Here is a 13,721-nt window from a genome sequence, read left to right as displayed (position 1 = left end):
AACAAGCAAAGTGCAATGTAGCAGTTTTATTTTCTCATAGATTACCCTTTGAAAATTCGTAGACTTCTTTGTAATAACTAATCATTTTCTTAACGTACCTCAATTATTAAAAGTCCCACATTTGATTACACTCAATTCCATGTCGACCACTTCAAGTAATGCATGAATTAAAGTAGCTAAGAAAGTAACATCATTAAAAAAAGTCCACTATATATGACTAGGCTTGAGCAAAACAAATCTGAATAGGAGTCCTGTTTCATAGATTGTCCATGTAATAACAACAGGATCCACATTGGAAAAAGTATTAGAAAAATAAATTTGTTTGGTTGTTTTATAAGTGAAAGGGCTTCCCCACTGGTTGGTTAGTTTGTGATTGTGAGAATAAGTTTACGGTTGGATGGATGAGTAAGTACATTAATAAATGAGTAGGTTACAATGCATGTGTGGATGGCTGAACGCATGGGTGAGTAGATTAATTGTTGAGTGAGTACCTGGATGGATGTAGACAGGTCATACCTATTGGATTACTTACAAGAAAAGGCTTAAGATAATCAATGCACTCACTCATCCGTCCAACTGTTGACTTACGATGTTACTCACATAACCTCATATAATTTCTGCACTTGAAAAGGACGCACCTAAGTAACAACATCAAATTTAAAGAAGCATTGGCAAACCCACTGTTTCCAGCCTATAACCCTATGTATACTGTGAATCAGCGGAGGGGTGATTAAGAATCTAAGAAGAATGGCACAGAGGCAGGAAAAATGTACATGAATGGGTGCATTGAATGGTTGGGGAGTAAAGGGACGAATGTGTTTAGGATAGGTGAAAAATAAAATAGAGACAATGAGGAAAATGAGGAAATTACAGTAGAATGGTGAAATAGGTAAAGAAGTTGGGTGAAAGGGAAGTGAAGAGAGAAGATTGAAGAAGGTCGGAGCGATACCAGAATTGAGGACACAGAAGCCAACAGGGAAGGGAAGATGGAGAAATTAGAATTTTAGACAAAAGTGAAGAAAGCAATGGGGAGGTGGCGGTCCCCGGGGCTTTGGGGGGCCCGCAACTCCCCCTTCTCATAATTAATAAAGCCCTCGGGAGGTGATGGTCCCCGGGGCTACAGAGGGCTGCGTGCCCCTGCGTGTAATAAATAAAGCCCTGGGAGGTGGCAGTCCCCGGGGCTGCACGGGCCTGCGCCACCCTCGCATACATATGGCACATTGCACCTGGGACCTGGCCCACCTATGGCCTCAAAGCAATGAAGCAAGGGAGCCGTGCTTCATTTTTTTTTTCTGGCCTGGTTCGCACACCCAGCGGAATTCAGGGCAAAAACATTTTTTTTAATGTTTTTTTGGGCCCTGATGTTCCTTGTGGGACCCCCTGAGCAGGCCTCGGGGGTCAGAGTGTTTTTACCATACCCCTTTGCTTGTTTTTATATTTATTTCAGCTTTTTTATTTTTTATTCTGACTCTTTACCGAGTCACAAGATGGCTGCTAGCACTTCTTTGTTTGGAGTGTTGGCAGCCAATCGGCATGAATCTCGTAGTCGGGAGGGTTCACAAATCCTACTTGGTCACCAGATAACAATATTATTTTTGAATTTCTCATGAACTACTGAATGGATTTACACCATTTAAAAATTAGAACGCTTTCTGAACCAAGACCTACCCTCTTGCCAAATTTGGTTTAGTTCCGTTCAGCAGTTCGGGCTGTAGCTTTGTCTAAAGTTGCCTATGGAAATTAACATGGAGAAAACCTGTTTTGTGACCCCCTTTTTTTCTCGGCCTCCGCTCGATGAATCACACTGAAACTTTCAAAATAGGAGCTGACCTAATTGAACCCCTTGGAATGACTCAAAATGTCAATAGTAAATGAAGGGGGCAATTGGTCACCATCATGCTAATCAGAAAACAACAGAACTGAGTTTGCTGGATTGCCCTCTCAAAACTCTTGCAACTGTATGCCAGCTTGAGATTCCATAACCAGGCAAAGTCCACGTGTCATTGACCGGCACTTTCACTACCAAATGTCTCTCCTGAAGAATGTTTCAAAATATGTCTGCCGCTTCCAACCATACAATAGGTGAAGAAGGCTGACCCAATCCCCCTTTTTCTAATTATTCTGTATTTTTAATGTACTTTAATTGTTTTTATGTTAACAAAGACTTTGAAGTAGCTAAAACTGTGTCTGGCCACACCAAAAAGGAGTGAAAACATTTACGGTTACTACAAATAGATTATTAGATGAGTGGAGTAATAGTCAGTGGCATAGTGGCTGATCTGTACCCGAATACTATAATGGGGGATGACGTTTGAAACACTTACAAATCAGGAGAAAAGTACAGAACTTAACCCTTTCTTGGACATGTACTTAATCTAACAAATGTTTAGTTGCTTCTTGTTGGGAGATATGATCTAGCTTTAGAAGGTCCAAAACCTCTTAAAAGCCCAGAATCTAGCCCACAGTACCAATTTAAATCATCCGCAGTCAGTATGAAGGGAAAGCAGAGACTCTAAATTCCATTAAATGTCTCAACATGAATACTGCTGGGTAATGTTTGCCTTGTCTTGTCTTTGCAGGCGTGTTTACAACTGCCAATTTTCATTAGTTTCCTGTGACTCAGACAGGGTGGGGCACATATATGCAATCTACAGTTTTAGATCTATTGTGTCTCAAGTAATATGCTACTGATCAAAATTCACCTTCATTCTTCTGTGGGTGTGAACGTCAAAATATTTGTTTTTAAAAAAGAGGCAGTAACTGACAAAGCCTTCCATTTCCATCCCTGAGTGAACATGCTTCTACTGTCTCACAGTATGAGCACTGACTAGTTCTATTTGCTTGAAATTAAGTTAAATGATTCATTTTAAGCATGTGAGTGTTAGCTGCCTAGAGTCGTCTTAATGAGTGACCGTGTTTAAAAACATAGGGGCATATTCTCAAGCCCCTATCACCACAGGAACATCACTTTTTCCCGTAGCGTGAAAGGGGGTATGCAGTGGTTGTTGCGGTGGGTGTACCTCAGCAACACTCATTGAATTCGAAGCTGACATCTATTATCAAGGTAATAGGTGGCAATGCTGAACTTAAAATCAGAAAAATTCTGTTCTTAAGGTGGCGAAACAAGGAGGAATGCTTAATTTCTCCTAGTTTTTGCTATTTCCATGTGTGCTGCCTTGTGCAGCACACATAGAAGTAGCAAAATGCCATGGTTTGTTTATGTACAGGAAGATTTCTCTTCCTGTACATAAACAAACCTTTTAAAAAATGCAGTTTTGTCAGGGCGTGGCTTGCTGCAGACTAAAATGGCCGCAGCCTAGAGGAGCTCCGTGGCAAGGGTAGAGTCCCCAATCAATCCGATTAATAATCTGAGCACAAATCGTACCTTGCAGGCGCTCAACAGTAAGCAGAACCTGCAGTGATTCCAGCGATATCCTCCCTGAGCATGTGTGCCCACCAGAACACCGGAAAGATCGAGAGAGGCGGCGCTGCCTACTCCTGAGGTTGAAGCCAGGGACTGTCCTGAAGTCGGGCCCAGGCGGGGAACGATCGGCGGCTGGACTGACTGGCACAGGGCCTGGATCAGACGGAGCAAAATTGGGGCTGAGCAGCGCTGTCGGGCGCAGACTGCGGAGAGTGGGGGCTTCCCCCCCGAGAAACAGCGCAGACACCGAGTGGCGGAGGGACGTCCGCGACGCAGGCCCGCACGTGATTGTTGGTTTGGCTGCTCTGGTGTGTCTGGAAGAAGGAGCGGTCAGGCTGCCGACTGCTGCAGGGACCTGTGAGGAGCCCATCAGGAGGTGAGCGAGGCCCGGCTCCAAGTGCAGACTGCCGAGGAGGAAGGGGGAGGTGAAGAGAGCGGGAGGGACCTACACACACAAAAGCACCCACCTGAAATGATCTAGGGCCTGGATTTCCCGACAGAGACTCGGCCCTCCATCTATCACGACCCCACGTGCAATTGCCACCCTATGAGACATTGATATAGGCATTAATCCAGAAGAAGGCCCCAGAATCTTAAAGTGCTGCACGTATGAGGATAGCGCCATTCTTACATTATCCTGTGCAGGGGGCAGCGTACCCCGGGGGATACCACCTGCATCTGCAACCAGAGCCTGTTACTACTTTAACCCCCTATACAGACATCTCCTGGGCACGGGTATTGTCTCATCATTGACACAAAGTGGCAGATGGTGGAAATTTGACTCTGCGGGGTGCCCCTCTGGTGCTGGTGTGTCCTTTAGGCATGCCACCATCGGCCCTCAGCCCCAGTATACCTCCCAGCTACCTGCACGGTGGGAAAACCGACAGGCCGCGCATGGAGGAAATCCCGTAGCTGGCGGCGGCGACTACCAGCCGGCGTAAAGTTCCCTGGACAAGAATGGGGGCAGGGGCCCACGCACGACAACCCAGGGCAAACTAGACAAGTATGCATTTGCTAGAGACTTTCCGGCGCTGCCTGAATGCAAAGAAATGCAGGATAAGGCCCCAGAAGGTGAGGGGGCGAGTAAAGTGACGCTAGATGACATTATGGTGGCTCTCACAAGTGTGCATTCGATGGTGGGCACCATTTCTACAGATGTGCCTTTCCTACGGGCAGATTCTCAGAAAATGACAGTGAGGGTCACAGAGGTGGAACAAGTGATGAAGACTCTGTCCAGGGATACGGCCACACTGATTAAAAAGTCGGGCACCTGGAGGCAGAAAACAGAATATTGGTGGCTAAGCTAGATGACCAGGAGGGGCGCTCCCGCTGCAATAATACCGAACTTACGGGCATTCCAGAAAGTGAAGGGGGCCCGGCCATCTACCTCTACGTTGAAGAACTCATACAGACCAGACTCCAGCCTTGGGGACTCTCCACCTTTTTCTCAGGGGAAAGAGCATATAGGGTGCCAGGGGGTAAGCCCAAGCCCGAGGCGCCACCCAGGTCTCTCCTGGCACAAATTTTTAATTTCCGCGACAGGGATGAAATACTTCAAATTGCGAGAGTGGCCCCACCGATTCTCATTCATAACTCAGTGATATCCTTCTTCCCAGACTTCACGGCGGCAGTTTCTAAACGCCGCAGGAGCTTCTTTGAAGTTAAGAAAGAACTGCGTCACAGAGAACTGGCTTACTCCATGCTGTTTCCTGCAAAGTTACGAGTAGTGGCGGACGGGAAAACCTGGTTCTTAGACAAACCCGAGGAGGCCCACGACTGGCTTGAGGGATGGGGGCAGGTGGGGGGGTCCAGACGATCGGGGAGGAGACAGCAACAGCGGAAGACGGAGGAAGACCCCGAGGAACATAGACAAGAGTGGGAAGATGACATCGCGCACAGATCGGAAGCTGAAGAGTGATGTTGTGGACATCGCACGAACGGACCTCGCTGTCCTCACGGAGACCGTGCAGGATTTGCCAGCAACAGAACATGGGACACGCCGCCATTGGGTGACTGAGTAATGTGACAGCCTTCCAAGGATGGGGGGCAGGCCCAGGTTCAGGGGTGAAATGGCTGGCCATTCTACTGCGGCGAGACTCAATTGTACATTCATCTTCAAGGAGGGGGTGGACTACAACATTCCCTGGACTCCTCACCCCCGAAATGCAAGTACTGTTATGGGAGAGGATATTGAGCAGTCTGCATTGTTGGGGTGGCGGGTAGTTCTGACTCTGTCAGCAAGGAGGCAGGGAGGGGGGTGGAGGGTGGGGATATATTGTTTTGGTTATGTTTGCTCCGGTTAGAATGCACCACACAGGCACATGTGTATGACACCTTTCTAGACATGAGTCGGCGAGGGCGATGCTCATCGGAATCCGTCACACCAGTGAGGTACACTCACAACGATGGCAATGGCAAACTCACAGTCATCTGAACTAGGGCAGTCCCCAAATACACGGATGGCTTCCCTAACATTGGTTACATGGAATGTGCACGGTCTCGGGAATGAAATTAAAAGGGTCTGGTCCTGTAGTGCCTTAAAAGAAGTTCCCCAGCAGTTGTCCTGCTGCACGAGACGCACCTCACTGGTGCCTCCTGTAAGGCATTGGACAGATTGGGATTTAAAATGGTAGCCCACTCTGAGTTTTCCTCAGATTCTAAAGGAGTGGGTATACTAGTTTGGAAACAAATGCCACTCATTATACATAAGGCAAAGACGGACACAGGTGGCTACTTTGCTGTAATTATTGGGCAGTGGAAAGGACACCCTATCAATATAGGGACTGTTTATGTTCCTCCAGCATTGCATGCAATCACCCTACCAGCCCTCAGTGACTTTCTCCTTGATCTCCCAGAAAGGAAATTGCTGATTGGAGGGGTCTTCAATGCGACGTTAGATGGGTCCTTGGATAGGCATCCCGCGAGGGAGCGGACACTGACGGCATCACATCTTGGGAGCTTTCTGGGTGCCCTAGGGCTTACAGATGTATGGAGGCATCACCATCCCAAGGAGCCCCAATTTACTTTTCATTCGGGGGTGCATAACAGTTTATCTAGAATAGACTACTTTACATCTTCGGATAGTTTGAAGCACGTAGACAAGATTGTGATCAGACCTAGAGGCATCTCAGACCACTCACCGATACTGTTAACATACACATATCACCATAGGGGGCAACAACGTATATTTCCCATATTCCCTGGCTACCTGAAGGTTCCCAAGATTAAGAAAGCCATAGTCTCTACAACACATCGCTACTTCCAGGAAAATGCTTTGTCGGTCCACTCTCCGACCATCTTATGGGAGGTCTATAGGGCCATTCTAAAGGGATAGGCAATTGCATCTATTACAGGGCATAGGCGGGACCAGCAGCAGGAGCTCATTACCATAGAGACGGAGTTACAGGTGGCCCACGCCCAACACTCTCGCAATCCAACACGGGCCACGACCCAATGCTTGCCCCTTAAACAACAATTGCATAAGGACTACCTTAGGGAAAGGACCAAACTCAAACTAACAGCCACACAACATAAGATATATGAGACCGGCGATAAAGCTGGGAAGCTACTGGCATGGCTAGACAAAAAATTATGAGACAAACAGTGGATAGCGCAGCGACCGACGGGCAAGGCTGCAGTAACAAGTGACCGGCCAGCGATAGTACATATGTTAGCACTACACTTCCAACAAGTCAACACATCTCTGTCAGAGATGACTGAAGAAGGAGCACTGACCCATATAAAAGATTTCGCTATGCCAAAACTTACACCGGAGGCGGCCCCTGAACTGGAGGCAGACCTCACAACTGACGAGCTGCAGGTGGCGATCTGGGAAGGCGGTGGGACCTAACGGCTTCCCCGTAGAACTTTATAAAAGGACGGCGGGTATAGTGGCCCCATATATGTTGGATATGTTTCTTGATAGTCTAGAGACAGGTGAGCTCACACTGGACTAACGTCTCGCCACTGTGGTGATGATCCCGAAGCCGGGGAAGCCACCGGAAGACTGTGCCTCCTATCACCTCATATCCTTAACAAACGCCGAGGCCAAAATTCTAGCAAAACTCCTTGCGATCCGGTTGACCCCACACCTCACTATCCTGATCCACCCGGATCAGCCTGGGTTCATGCCCAACAGAAATACAGCATTAAACTTGAAAGGTTTGCATTAAGTACTGGCCCACAAGCCCTATCTCCAAGAGCCGGCTGTTCTCCTGTTGTTGGATGCTCGCATGGCGTTCGATATGGTGGAATGGCCCTTCTTGTTCGCTGTGCTGCAGCACTTGGGTTCGGCCCAAAGTTCTGCGCTTGGGTGTGTCTCCTGTACAAAAAGGCCAATGGCGCACGTGAAGGCTATATATCCCACAACTTTCCATTGACCCGGGGCACACATCAGGGGTGCCCGCCGTCACAGCTGCTTTTCGCTCTAGTGTCGGAACCGCTGGCGGCGTGGATCAGATGGGAGGCAATGATCCGAAGTATTAAGTGGACGGAAGAATGGGAAGACCGCATCTCGCTATATGCGGATGTCGTTTTACTCTACCCGGTCTCCCCTAAGCGGTCCATTCTGGTACTCCTGAATATATGTGAACTTTATGAGCGAGCTTCAGGGTACACAATAAGCTGGTCAAAATTGATACTATTGTGCTCCATGGTCCACCGCCGCAGCTCCCAGAGAATTGACCGCTGCAGATCTCTGGAGACGCCTTTAAATATTTAGGTATCTATATCACAAGGGACCCGGGCGAGTTTATGAAAAGGAATCTAACTCCCCCCCTGGAACGCCTAAAAAGGGATGCAGCTCACTGGGGGACCCTTCCGTTAAAATTGTTGGGAAAGGCCGCGCTCTTTAAAATGATGGCGCTGCCTCGTTTCCTATACGTGTTGGAAAATACCCCGCACCCACTGCCATTGGACTATTTAAAAAAAATAGCGGCTCAGGTTTCCGGGCTGCTTTGAGGGCACAGACCTGCGTGCATAGCTCAGCACAAATTGACTACAGGGTGGTACGATGGCGGCATTGCATTCCCCAACATACAGCAATATTATTGGGTGGCCCAACTGAAGGTAGTCAACCAGTGGATACATGCCACACAGACAGACCCAGCTTTTAAGACAGATAGGAGCAGGATGGGAGTTGAAGGCATGATGTGGGTACTCTATAACAGGAAGCGTACACCAGCGGTAGTAGGTCACACAAGGCAGACGGTCCACATATGGCATGAAGCACACGCTAAGTTAGGCTGGAAGGGAACAATAACCCAGCTTACCCCTCTATGGGACACACAACGTCTGGGTGGCCTTCGTAATTACAAAGGATTCGATAAATGTGTGGGACTTCGAGGACTCCGAATGGCAGGAGGCGACAGCCTCACCGCGGGACGTGGGCATACCCTCAAGACTCAAACTAGTGCAGCTAAAAAATGTACATAGAACTTATTACACGAGACACACCCTACATAAAATAGGGACAGCATTGCACCCGTACTGTTTAAGACGATGTGGGGAGGAGGCTACGTTCTTTCACACTGTGTGGGAATGTCTGAAGAACACGGAGTATTGGGTGAAAGTAATGAGGACCATAACACCGACGGTGGAAGTTTCATTGACGCCTGAGCCTCGACGGTGCTTACTGAATGTGTGGGAACCAAACGATCTAACACGAATGGCGCAGACGTGGGCCACACTGGGAATAATGGTAGAGAAGCGCAATATGGCTAAAAAATGGGGTGCGGGAGAGTCGCCAACGCTCACTGCATGGTGTGGGGATCTAGACACGCCCATGGTGGCTGAGAAAGCAGCATTTATTAATCGAGGCTGTCCTCAGAAGTGGAACAGGGTATGGGGGGCTTGGAAAAAATTCAGGGGGTACATTTGTGAGCCACCAAAGACACAGCAGGAAGGGGAGTCGGAAGACGACAATGATGGGGGGATGTAGAGTTCCTCAGGGGAATACTGTACTCTGCTATACTGTGTATGCCATCTTTACGAACACTGCCATAATGCCGATAATGTCAGAATTGATTGTCTGTATGTACTATTTGACCAACACGTGCCTTGATTATAGTTATAATAAAACGAGTTTTTAAAAAAAGTGCAGTTTTTTAACTCATGTGTACTGCATGAAGCAGCATTTTAGGTTTTTTTATGTGCAGGAAGGGGCACCTTCCTGAACATAAATATACCTCCCCGCTTGCAGGCACCCTTGCACTCTGGTGCAAGGGTTCCTGCGTTGGTGTTAAGTTGTGAGAATTAGCGCCGTGGGGAAACATCAGGCTGCACCACATTCTTGAGAATAGGGTGCATCCTGGCGCTTCTGAAGTGGTGAGAGGCTTTAGGCCAAGGAGGCTCACGCCTCTCACCGCCACTTTCCCGTGAATATACCCCCTAATGTTATACATCATCCTTGCATCACATATAAACACACGTCCCTAACAAACCAAAAAGAGCCTAATTCACAACGTTATTTTCAATTGTCAATTACTTTTACCATCAACGTTAGCATGATTAACAACCTCTCGGCATTCATAAAATTTGAGGTAGCAGTTTTAAGTCCATTTACTTCTGCGCAATATTGCCCTACGTTAGTGTAATATTAATTAGGAGCAAACACCATACTACAGGTTGGCTCTGGATGTGTTAACTTGTGCTCAGTCTTAAACCTATGCGAAAAGATGCAAAACGTCCTTTTATGAGCATTCTCAAACTCTTATACGGACCTTACCCGCCCTGGAACTGGGCAGAGATTTACACCAGTCAGGGACTGAGTAAATCATTTTAAAGAGTCAAAAGAGAAACTAAACATCCACTAGCTTCTTAAGGGTCTACAGGAATGGCTTTCTCCATGTGCATTTCTGGCTTTCTTGTTCAACACTCACCTCCATATCTAATTGATAAATCTCTCCTCTTCACTGGTACATACTCATAGTACCTCATGAAAGAACGGCCATTTATAAATGCTGAAATTTCTACCATAACTCATTATAGCTTAGTCTCTCAAGTTTACACTTGACCAGTCCTTGCACAATTTACTTGATTGCTGAGAGGCCCATGGAGGAATCCAAATGCAATCGGGCTTAATATTGCAATCCTAAAGAAGTAGAAACTGCACCGCATCTTAGAGTCAACTGTTCACTCTAGCCTGCTACATGGACAACCCTCTAAGGGAATTCTTTGCTGCCTTACAAGAATGATAAAAATAAAAGATTAACAGTCATCCTTCATGTTTTCTAGAGGGAGCATGAAAACAATGCCCCATCCTCTCATATTTGTCAATGCTTCATAACTACAGAGTAAGGACTCTTTGGCCTTAAAGTAGATCCCAAGTTGCCTGGAGTAGGAGCACATTTTTGACCCTAGATACATAAATAGAACGCTTTTTGTATTTCCATACTTCTTAAATTGTTATCCATCTGGTGCAACCACCAAAGTTTGAAGTTATTTTTAATTAAAGTTAAGTGGAAATGTTGCAAGAATGATTAATAGTGAATTTAAAAGTTGTGCTCAGTCTCTTTTATCAGGGCCATTTATGGTCTTTCATCGAGTCAAGATTCTGCCTCACCAATGCTAGAACAAAAAGACTATGACACTGTGAAGCTTCTCCCTGCTATCTCTTGTTATGATGCAATATGCAAAGGAGCCAGAAACAAAGCACATCTACGTGAGTCAATAAGGGACAGAAGTGCAATAGTTAGTCCTCATGTGAATGAGAACACCACACAGAGATCATAGCATTGCTATACTCTATCCATATGAACCCTGAAGAGTTAAATTAGGTAGTAACATTAAGGCAACACATTAATCAAAACACATCATTTTGTTTGAAGACATTTTTCAACATTGGCTTATTTAACAGAGGTTTGAATTAATAAACAGTCAATCCAAGGAAGGATTGGCGCAAAGCAGAAATAGAGGCCTACTGCTCACATACAAGCTCTTTATACCAAACCAAAAACTCTACCCAAGACGTCGGGCAGGGTTTTGCTAGGGTCCCTGAAGTGATGTTTGTGATATCCTTCCAGGGAAAACCTTCATGATTTGAAGACAAAAAGTGGACAACAGTCCAGTAATAGAAAGAAACACCATAATCCTGCCTGATCTAATATTTCACTACTTATAACAAGGACATTAATTCCACTGCGGTTGGATATTTTATATCAATCTGAAACTGTGCTCATGATTAGCATAATCTTAAAAAGAACATTGGCACTCCGAGGGAAGTAGACTTTACTTTCTCATGGAAGATGCCAGAATTAGCCATCCTCAGTAGAGTGGTCACCACACCCTCTGATATTGCCTCTTGTTGTAAAAAAAACAAAAAGTTGGTGGTTCATTAATTTAAAATCTGAAGAGCTACAAGTTGACAGTACATGTATCAAATACTTCACTTGGCTGCCTAATTGTGGTACCCACCATCCCCATGAGAACGTGGCCCCCTGAAGTAAGGCCAGGCCATGAAATGCATTGGGCAATATATAAATGTTTGATATCTGTGAAAAAATGCCTCTTTGTCCTTTCTTCTTTATGGTACTGAACGATAAGCTGTTTAAAGTTCTGCCCTGCTCTGTCAGTGTTTGTATCTCAGCAAGTGCCCTATTCTTTTAAGTTCACATTTTATTTTTTAGTTTTATCACTAACAGTGCTCTAACATCCTCTCACCATTACAACATGTGCACGTTTACGAGTGTAAATAGGTTTAAAAACACGGAACCGGTATGTGAAAACTTACAAATCTACGGTATGGGAGTTTACTATGTCCCACTTTGCTTGGGAGCGGCCGCGTTCAATCCTCAACTTTATAATTCCTGTTTCAGAAAATCCACCAGAATGTCAGATTGCTCTGGTAGTAAATCCCATTTGCAGGCATAAGGTCGAGATTGTGTCTAAGAAGCTACCTTCGTGCTTTTTGCACACGGAAGCTAAACGTAGATGTGCAAAAACAGTCTAGAATCAGGTTTTGTGAATTAACAGAGTCACAGTAAATAGAAGCCTGGAAACTACGGTGAGGACAAACTGTAAAAAAAGAGCACCCAAAAAATGCAGTTTTTCTGTGTTACAGATGTGGTGACACAAACTACATCAACTGACATAAGATATGTTTGGCAACAGCGCGTGTAGGTGTAGGTGAGCAGGTAGAAATGCACTCTTCGGTAACCCAAATGCCATGCCGTAGGCACTCTGAAACTTCTGGGGGGAAAATCCGGAGGTAAGACCCCATGATAACGTCCCGTCTATGATCGGGTTTTACCTCAGAATTTTTCTCTGAGGTTTAGACATAGCTAGGCGTGCATCTCTATGCCTGTTCTGTTTTTAGACCCCAAGAAAATTGCACCTCAAAACAACACATTGCTTTAGAAGCACAACCTGTTCAAGATGTGTTTTGACAAGCTTTCAGTACAAACATGTCGGGAAAAGCACACTCTTCAGCACATCTTTCCGGAACAACGTGAAGACACCATTATATGATGATCGTATGGCAAGGTCGAATAGAAAAGTAAAACTATCTGTTCTGATATACAAAATGGAGGAGTATTCAAACCTGTTATTACAGGGACCTGAAACATCAGGCATTGTTTTAATTTATAATAAACACTTGCCTCAAAATGTATTACTTTCTTTGTTTCACTTGTGCTAACAATACAGGACTTTCAACAGGAAACGTAACACATTTTAAAAAAAAAATAAAGACACACAACAGATGTGGGTTCATTGCATGTTTAAAGCGGTTTCAGGCATTACATTTACAACTACAAAAATATAACAACAGAAATAAATTGCAAGGTTGCACTGGTCTCTTCAAATGCGAACAACTGCACGTTCACCGTAGGGATGTCAAATGTGTTATTAAAAGTGTATTTGAGTAATAAAACAATGGTGTGTTGTATTGTAAAACACAGTACTGTGCTCTTTCCTTTTCTTTGAATAATAGCAGAATATCGTCGAGTTAGCAGGAACAGTATTGATGTTTTAAAAGCTATGGTAGAAAATACAACTTACCTCTGGTCTATTGAAATGTAAAATCGCTCAGCGCCACACTGGAAGCTGCCAAACAGGATAAAGAGTGCTCGAGGCTTGCATCTTTATACTTTTATTAAGCAGCCACACCTAGGGCGTGATCAAAATACCTTCCACTTTACACATCTGACTTCACTTGTCAGACAAGGATCACCAGACACCGCTTGCACAAGACTGGGAGCTCAAGGACTCACATTTCAGAACAATCTGAGCTCAGTTCTGCTGGCTGAATGGATTCATCTCGGCGACAGAAAACTACCGAAAACCGATCTGGTCTTGCACT

At 45.5% G+C, this 13,721-nt stretch overlaps 1 protein-coding gene across 2 annotated transcripts in view; it reads right to left on the bottom strand.

Moving 5' to 3' along the window:
* LOC144818407 (annexin A1-like) overlaps positions 1-13,492 on the bottom strand; it is a 206,965-nt gene extending 193,473 nt beyond the window's left edge. The window contains exon 1 of one of the 2 annotated variants that reach the window (XM_078675780.1): positions 13,421-13,492. The gene's annotated coding sequence lies outside the window, so the exon portion shown is untranslated. Of the gene's footprint in view, positions 1-13,419 lie in introns of both variants that reach the window. The other variant, XM_078675781.1, reaches the window with a different exon arrangement.
* Positions 13,493-13,721: the final 229 nt, after the last annotated feature.

The sequence above is a fragment of the Lissotriton helveticus genome, chromosome 2_1 (assembly GCF_964261635.1).
Source record: "Lissotriton helveticus chromosome 2_1, aLisHel1.1, whole genome shotgun sequence".
Classification (NCBI taxonomy): domain Eukaryota; kingdom Metazoa; phylum Chordata; class Amphibia; order Caudata; family Salamandridae; genus Lissotriton; species Lissotriton helveticus.
The sequence above is the reverse complement of the archived record's forward strand: the minus strand, read 5'-3'. Positions and strand labels throughout refer to the sequence as shown.